Consider the following 9,142-nt stretch of genomic DNA (forward strand, 5'->3'; position numbering starts at 1 on the left):
GAAATGATTAAAAAATTAATTGAAAAAAGAATTATGAAAATTGTTTTCTTCTAAATTTTAGATTTAACACAAGTAAATATCTAAATCTTATACTCAATCCTACAAGTTAAACTAGAATCAGTTTACGCGATGATGGTAAAGCAAGCCGAAATCATGAAATGGAGAACACCGCACATGCAAAATACATGCACGAGTTACAATATAGAGTTGATTTATCTTAAGAATATGAATGAGTTATGATTTCTGGAGTAGGAAATAGCTGTTCACAATTAGTGTGCCTGTGTCTAAAAGATAAGAAGTACTCTTATAGAAAAATAAGCAGTTGTACTTCTGATTCCTTTATTTTTGTGTTATACATCTTGCCCTAATTTTCCCTTTTTCTTTTTCTCTGATAATATACACCTTTTGTTACAAGTGGCAACTTGAAACATGGCCACCATCCATCAATCTACCTGCTCTAACTCCTCAATCTTTCTCTTAACAATTCAACAGTTACAAAATTCACAAAAACAAACGTAAAAACATTAATGTTACAAAGCTCCAATTACTTTTAACTTCTTGCTACATTCGAATGCAAACAGTTCCATCTCTTTCCGCTTCCCCTCGTAGCCAACCCGGACACCGTCCGAACCGGGTAGTTTCAAAAGGTTCACCCCGAAAAGCCGAACCATCTGAACCGGCTCAACAACTGGTCCCACCGGGACAAACAAACCTCCAGCATTATTGTTATTAAACTCACAAATACCGCCACCGCTCCTGGCCTTGCAGTCTATATAAAGCTGCCGGTCCGGTCCGGTTGACTTGAAAAACCGAACCGCGTCACCGGCTCTCAGATTGTTATCCTTCACAAACCGGCTCCATCCCTTGGTAAGCACGTAGCTCTGGCTACTATTCCAATACGAGTAACGGAACCGCCACACTTTCCCTCCAACGTCCTCGAAGTTCAACAGCACTCCCTTGGCCGCCGCCGCTGCAACAGTGCGCGGCGAGACTCCGCTACCGGATCCGCTGCTCAACGGGAAGTGCTTCTCCGCGTGCTGCTTCGGTATAACCAATCTATTCAGCTTGCCGACGTCGCTGGGAGTGACTGTTTTCTCGAACAGCTGCTCACGCGCCTTCACATCGTACGCGCCGCACGAGGCGACCTCGGCGTCGCGGCGTCGCCTTCCGCCGCGTGTGCTCTGCTGGAGCTCGTCGTCGTAGGTGTGTTTGCGCAGCATGTCGACGATCTCGGACTTGGAATGCGAGTTAAGGAACTCGGACTCTGCGTCGTCGCCTGCTCCGGCAAGAGGCTTGAAGTTTGTGACGGCGTCGCGCCCGCGGAACCTCTGCGCCGCGATGTCGTAGGCTCTGGCGGCTTCATCTTCCTCGTTGAAGGTACCGAGCCAAACGCGCTGGTGCTTCTCGTAAATCTGAGCGCCCCAACGACCGTTGGGTTGCGGCACCACGCCTTTGTATTTGGAGGACGGAAGTTTGCGGGATTCGGCCTCGCCGGAAACAGCGTCGGGTTCGATGCGGATCAGAGGAGGCGGAGATTGGTTGGGAGGAAGGGAAAGAGATTCGCTGGTGGTGGTGGTTTCGTCCGTGGAAGTGGCAGCGTCCATTTTGCGTTTGTAACCGTTATGAATTTGGTTGTGTGTGGAGTGAGTGAAGGAAATAGTTTTGGTTTGGTTTAGTTATTTGAGTGCTTAATGTAGTGTAGGATGAAGCAGTGTGTGGGAGTAGAAGAAACTGGAGAATAGGTATGATTTGGTTTGAGGTTGGATATTATATATAGAAAGAGGAGGAACTAGGAAGGTGAGGCAGTGTTATTTATTGGAACATGTAATGTAAGGAGGTTGGGATGATTTAGGCATCATCCCCAATTACTAATTTAATTTCAATGAATTTGATATGGAGGAATGCATGATATGTGGTGTGGGTGGGTCAACCATTGGAGAAGGAGAAAAATTCATCGATGGAGAAAGAGAGAGAGAGAGAGATAAGATTACACTAGAAAATCACTGCATTTCATATGCAGGTAATTTATATCACACTCATAAAATTATATAATGATAAATACAATTCCTCCACTTTTTTTCATCTTCTTTCTAAATAATGTTTTATTATTTTATTTCTCTTTCAAATTCATATTACACATCATGCTGCTATTTTCTTTATATATGAACAATTTATTCACTGACTAATAATATTAATTTTGTGATATTTAAATTTTTAAGAATTCTTTTGCAATTCTAGCCTTTTCAAAATTACAATTATATACGCACACGGTTAATATAATAATTAACACTTAAAAAAGTATATTAACCTTGATCAAAGATAACATCTGATTTAAAATTACAAAAATAGATATTCTTCTCCCATCCGGTTTACGGAATAAATTGTCCACCTATTAAACAAATGAAACATGTTTATTTAAAAACCAGAGAAGATTTTCTTCTGAAAAGATTTTTTAAAGAATATTCATTTTTATAAATTTTTTCTCTTCTTTCTACAATTACTTCAATTTTAAGTGAACTTTTGAAGGTTTTTGTGAGATCATAAAAGTAGGGAATAAAATCTTTATTAAAAAAAGCAAACGCTTGCAATGCATGTAGTTTCTAACAGACAATGATGATTGGAAGTCAAACACACACAAAAAAATCAATATTAATTTTTGTTTAATGACTTTTACTCATGATTTTATATTTTTAAAAATTATTAGTAAGAAAATATTGTAAGGAGGTAGGTGTCAACGTGTTCTTAATCAACCCTTCGATTTTTAAAATATTATAAATAATAAATATAAAGCAGTGTTATTTCCTTGTTCAAATCATTAATATTGTAAGAAAAAAAAATGTTTTTGATGTCTTGAATACAAAAGCACAGTCAATGCTCTATGTGTAAATAAAGTGGGAGGTTTCGGAATCATTCATGACAGTAACTATTAAGTTTTTATATTTAGATGCGATTTTACAATATTAATATTCACTTATTTTAAGCAGTAACAAAAACATTTAAGCATAAATAAAACACATTCCAGTGCAGAATAATTACTTAAATAAAGTAATCAAAACTATGATATGGTTTTTAATTTAGAAGCAAATAAAGAAAATAGGAGTCAAAGGCTTATTCCCAATGAGTAAGCGGTACGGAATAATAAATAGTACGCGGCCAAATTACACATGCCGAACTAAAATTTATATAACAAGAAAAAATGACCTAAAATGGCATTTCCATTTGAAACCCGCCGGAGTCCCTTTATGACAATAATTTTGTCTACATCCAACATTTTGTGAGGTTGTTTTTGATGGGGTGAAGGATAAGAAAATTTATAGCATTGGGTGATTATAGAATTAAAAGTAGAATTTAGAGAAGAGGTAATAAAAGGGAAATGGATGAAGGGTATATTTAAAGAAAAAGAGGTATTTGGTAAGATTATGAAAATTTGTGGTGTATATGGGGTTGAGGTGTGGGTAGTGTATGTGAGGCAGGACCCACAGTAAGAGGGTGTGGACCATGAGTTGGTGAAGTTGATATTAGAAAGATGATGGGGTTCACCAGGAGAGTGGACCTTCATTCTCTGAAGTTCATCCCCCCTTAGCTTTTCTCCTGCTACCCCAGTCTCGACACACACCCACTCTTCTCTTTTTATCTCCTTTCCTTATCTTACTTATAACCTTCTCTTTCAAAACATATATAACATTGCCACATCAAAATCTCCTATTTTATAACAATAACCATCTTTTTATACACATAATCATCAATAATAGTGATGGTGTGTGTGTTTTTTTTTACCTAAAAGATGCATGCTCTCAACCAGAAACAAATTCTTGCCCATCCATCCATCAGTCCCCACCGAACTTAACATCCCAGTTCCGGTTTGTCTTTTCGACCAGGTTCGCCTAAGTATTATTCCACGATTTTAACAAAAATAGAAAACGAATAAAGAAAAAGCACATCCATTGCACTATCCTCCTTTTGCTCATCGCATTATCATTCATTTCTATTGTTTGTCCCATGATTTCTTTATCCACAATCCTACTTCTTAGAATGACCAGGATTCGGCTAAGACTATGCTCCTTCACACAATTATTGTCAACCTCAGCTACAATTATATACCACAATTTACCCTTTTGGGGTCACTCTTCCTGATACCTATTGCATTACCGTCACATCACTCACAAACAGTCTTATTATAACTTTCATTATTAATTATTTTGGTGATATATATATATATATATATATATATATATATATATATATATATATATATAGCTGTGTGTGAGTTGTGGGAATAAACGAGAGCCAGACATGCTATGAACAGGGAAACAGTTTGAATGATGGGACTATGAATAAAAAGAAATACGAAAATATAAAAGCGTGTTGTGGGTGTTAGCATGTAGAACAAAATTCCGTATTATTGGGAAATAGACGATGTACGGAAAGAGTCCTTGGGCATTGGAAGGAATGGACCACATGGCAACAACAAGTTGATCAAAACCGGAGGGCTCTAAGACGGTGGGCCACTTTATTAGTTTTTCTTAGATGACTCGGTTCTTCTTCACTGGTTTTGGTTTTTGTGGACCCTCCTAAAATAAGGGTTAGAGAATCCCACCCTAACTTTCAATTATGGCCTCCAACAACATTTTAAGGATTATCCATGCAGGCACATCCACATCCTAGATCATTAATTATTACCAATAATATATGCACCCTCTACATTAATCCAATAATATAATTCACTGTCCCTGGTTTAGTTCTCTACTCTTGTCTCAACCCATCCAATTCTATGCAACTTGTACTTCGATTTTATATTCTTCCTTATAGACATAATATATATAATATATTCTTTATATTTTACTGGGTTTTCTTCAATTTAAAAACTGAGTTCAACATTTTTAATTCAATTTTTTTAATAAATTTGTTTTTTTAATTTCATTTTCAGAAATAATTTTGTGCAAAATGATTTAATTTTTTTTACCCAAAAACTACATTTGAAACAGGTGCCCCCCAAGAATCTTGTTTTATCAAAACTTCTTTTTAAGTCCAGATATATAAGCACACAATAATTTGTCGAGAACTGAACCAACTTTATTTAAAACCCACTATATATATAATTACCCGTAAATAATACCCACTGTACATTGTTTATTTTATTTTATTTTAAGTGTAATTCGTATTTAAAACCGTACGGTACGAATAACTATTTTTTTTAATTCAAATTTATAGTAAGTCTACAATGTTAAACAAATATGGATTATAAATACACAATGTTGTTTTACTTATTAAATTTTAAAAATATTAAAACTGAAATTATTAAAAATAATAAATTAAAAGATATTTTAAAAACCCAAAAACCCTCATTTCCTACAGTAATCCAAAGGAATCACTAGACAAACATCGTATTGAAACAGAGACCAAACTTTTAGATTATGATAGATCATCATCTAGCATTTGAACGGTTTTGAAATTAGGTGTTTACTTCTTTTAACCTTCGTCCAATCAAATAAAGAATATGTGGTTATGAACCAAGAAAAGGAATGTTATCCATTGATGTTATGATCAATTTGATGGGAGAAATCATGTTAATAAATTAAATGAACAAAAACTAATTGAGAACTTAAAAAAGCAATGAGAAAAAATTCAAACCAACACAATAATAATGAAATGAATTATAATGTTAAACCTAAAAACAAACATAAACTACGATATCGGGATTCCTGAAATTAGTTTATTTGAAAAGTGTTCGTAAATTGAAGCAAATGTTTCCAAACAAAAATATAGGCAAAAATAATCAGGATATGTCAAGTTTAGAGTTCAATTCGATCAAAGTAGATAACATAAAACTACATTATTTGATTGAAATTAAATAACTAAAATTATACATATTTTCAAATAAAAAATGCATTTTGGCCTTTACTTTTAAAACAGTAAAAAAAGGATTTTTCATATGAAATAAAAAGGTGGAAAATATGATGTAATGAATAAATGGTCTTGTTGAGTTGAAGTGTGGTGGGAAACAAATATCCATTTGGATTTTTGCGCGCATCTAATGGTCTACAACTTGTGTTATTTAAATTCCGTCGACGCGACCCATCTCAAACCACAATCAATTTGTTTTTTAAAAAATAGAAATTAAATAAAAAAAGTGTTAATAAATATGGATTCTTTATTTCAATTTAAAATTATACAGGTAAAAATTAGGGTTTTAGTAATGGTAAATAATCAACGATGCCAGATGGGATGGTTTGTAAAAGTCTTTCGGTTGATATTATTTGTACGCGGAAACGGTTTGGTGGTCAAACACGTGCATCGCCAGGCTAATTAAGCCTCTGATTAATAATTAATTACCCTATGTTCATGCTTATCTTAATCGTTTGCGTAAATCACACACAGTTCCACTCGATGAGATCCGGCTTTCATGATGAAAGAAATATACTAGAAGGAGCAAAATCCCTTTTTTTAATTTATGAAAGATGTCGACATGTGAATATCTCTGAAATTGTTTTATGTTGATAATGTTAATATTAATTCTATTGGTAATGTAAAAATTGGATCAATTGTGAGAGTGTATATATTAAGTACTAGTGATTTTAAAAATTTATATTAAGTAAAAATGAAAAAAAAATTATTATTTTTAAGTTTATAATTAAAAATAATATTAATTTATTATATGAATTGGATTCGAGTATATAGTTCTTATGTTTTTCTAAAAAAAGAATTCTTGATAAATCATCAGTGATATTAGAACTACAAATTTATTATTATTATTATTGATGTGAATTGAGTTAAGATTTTATTATTATTGTGTTTTTTTTTATTAATTATTTTTTGAATAGATTCATCACAACACTAATTATGTGTTATACATTGTTGTCATTCATATGCAATTCAAGAAACCAGATTGTGTTTATTTCATAGTTTTTAATATGAATTTTGATAACTGGTAAATGATTTTCATAATTTATCTTGGAGTCTTTTGTGACATATTTAGTGTAGGAGTGGCACATGATGGAGGATCTTATTCCATGTTGTGGAATAAAGCAATGAAAACAAAACCTAGAAGTAGTGTTGTAAAGGAAGGAATAATGAATGGGTGATGAGAAAAGGAGATTATTAGATTGGATTAGGGTTAGGTTGGTTAGGGTTATGAGGTAGAGGTATGGATGAAGTGTGATGGACACTCTGGCATTTTTTCTATTATTAGATATAGGTTGGTCCCACTGTCCCATTTCCAAGTGTGTAACATAACTATTACTATTAAGTATAAAAGCCTTTATGATACAGGTCACAGGTGGTGGGAGGGACCCTAATAGTTTAATAGACTGCTTGATTCTCATTCTGATTCCCTTCCTTTCACCTTCAAAAATTAAACACTACTTTGCACAAAGCCTCCCACAGTTTCTGGGAATTCTGAAAAGGCCAAAATTTAAATGCATTAATTAAGTGTTGCTTGCGTTTTTGTTTTATTCAAGTTGGAAATACTATTTTAATAAGAGATATTGGAAGGTAGATTTTAAATTTACTTCAATTTCATAAAATCAGTTTAAATAACTAAATGCATCTATTTACATATTTTAAAAATTGATTTTATTTTTAGTTAATATCAAACTTCTAATATATTTTTTTATGTCAAAACTTTATACATAAAACTAAACATTAGTTAATAATTCAATAACAGATGAAACAATATGATCAATACATATCAAATTTTATTAAAAGTGACTTTCACAATCACTTTAATATTATTATTAAAAAAGTAAATTTTAAATCTTAGATTTATATCCATTCATGTACTGTAAAATTAGTCTTAGTTTTATCTCTCATTAAAATTAAACTTTTAATAACAGAATTAAAAAAGAGAAAAAATATTTTAAGTTTCTCCTCAGTCGAAGACTTCATATTTAGTCTTTTCGGAATTTTGAATTTTCCCAAGGTTTCATAAGAAACACGGTTGTCAAAGTGATTCACTAAATTTAATTTGAACCGCTTATGTTATGGTTTTCATTTATTTTAATTGGTCAAATATTTTTTAAAGAAACTTATCTCACCGTATCTAGTAGCTATTAATTTGTATTTGGCCATTAGGAATAGACTGAAGCATTAAATTGGTGTCATTTAATTACAAATTACGAAACTTGTGTTTTTTTTAATTTACGTAAATAGACAAATCGAATTCGAAATCACGATTTCTTCAAGAAAAAAAAAAAGCATGTTCTCAAGTATGATTTAATTTTTATTGTTTTCGATTTGTATTACAAAAATAAAGTTTATAAACGTTAGTTTGGGGTTTTAAATGATTTTTGTATTCAGAATACACCAATGGACTGTTTCTAACCTGCTACCTAAATGAACTCAGGTCTATGGCTGACCCATTTAAAAAATAATTATTATATTTAAAAATTAAAGTGATGTTTTCTTAAACGTACTTATATTATAGTTTATATTTCTTTATATAAAAAATCATCATACCCGAAATTTAAATTTAAGTTCAATTACATGACTTGAAATTTTAAAATATAAATTTGTTTTTTTTTAAGTTTAATATTCTTTTTCTTAAAGTAGACCAAGATGGTGTGTTAGCTTGACGTAGGATTAAGGTACGTGGAGTTAGAATGAAAATTTTGTAACCCAATTAAAAAGAAAAATAATATTTTGATATACATAAATAATTTATATTTATTTAATATATTTTTTTACGCTCTTTTAAAAAAATATAAAAATTAACTTTTGCTCAATTAAAAAACGAACCGGTCCAATAGAGATTTGTTGCTGTTAGTCCACATCAGACTGGTCCCATCTTACCAAGTATTTGCAAAATTTATAAAATTCAAAATCAAAATTACAGAAATTCATTATTAACTCTAATATGTGACGACCGTAATCGAGAAAATCAACCATTATTCTCGTTCACATTGAAATAAAAGCATGCTTATAAACACAATTATAACATAATTTAATTCACAATAAAATCATATTTGTAATTTAAGTCTTTTTCTAGACACAAAATATATAAAACGCCAAGTTATATATAAAAAAACACGACCTTTAGATAAAAATTAAAAGAAACAAAGTTAAAATTTCGATTTTGTTTATAAAGGTGTATTTACAAATATATATATATATATATACACACACGTTCAGAAGCAATGCTTTGCCT

The 9,142-nt window shown here is 31.8% G+C and overlaps 1 pseudogene; it reads right to left on the reverse strand.

The window, feature by feature from the left end:
- Nucleotides 1-304: 304 nt before the first annotated feature.
- Nucleotides 305-1,900, reverse strand: LOC124833610 (AP2/ERF and B3 domain-containing transcription factor RAV1 pseudogene; annotated as a pseudogene).
- Between the last annotated feature and the right edge of the window lie 7,242 nt (nt 1,901-9,142).

This window comes from Vigna umbellata, chromosome 8 (genome assembly GCF_029865625.1).
Source record: "Vigna umbellata cultivar VRB3 chromosome 8, Vumbellata_1.0, whole genome shotgun sequence".
Classification (NCBI taxonomy): Eukaryota; Viridiplantae; Streptophyta; class Magnoliopsida; order Fabales; family Fabaceae; genus Vigna; species Vigna umbellata.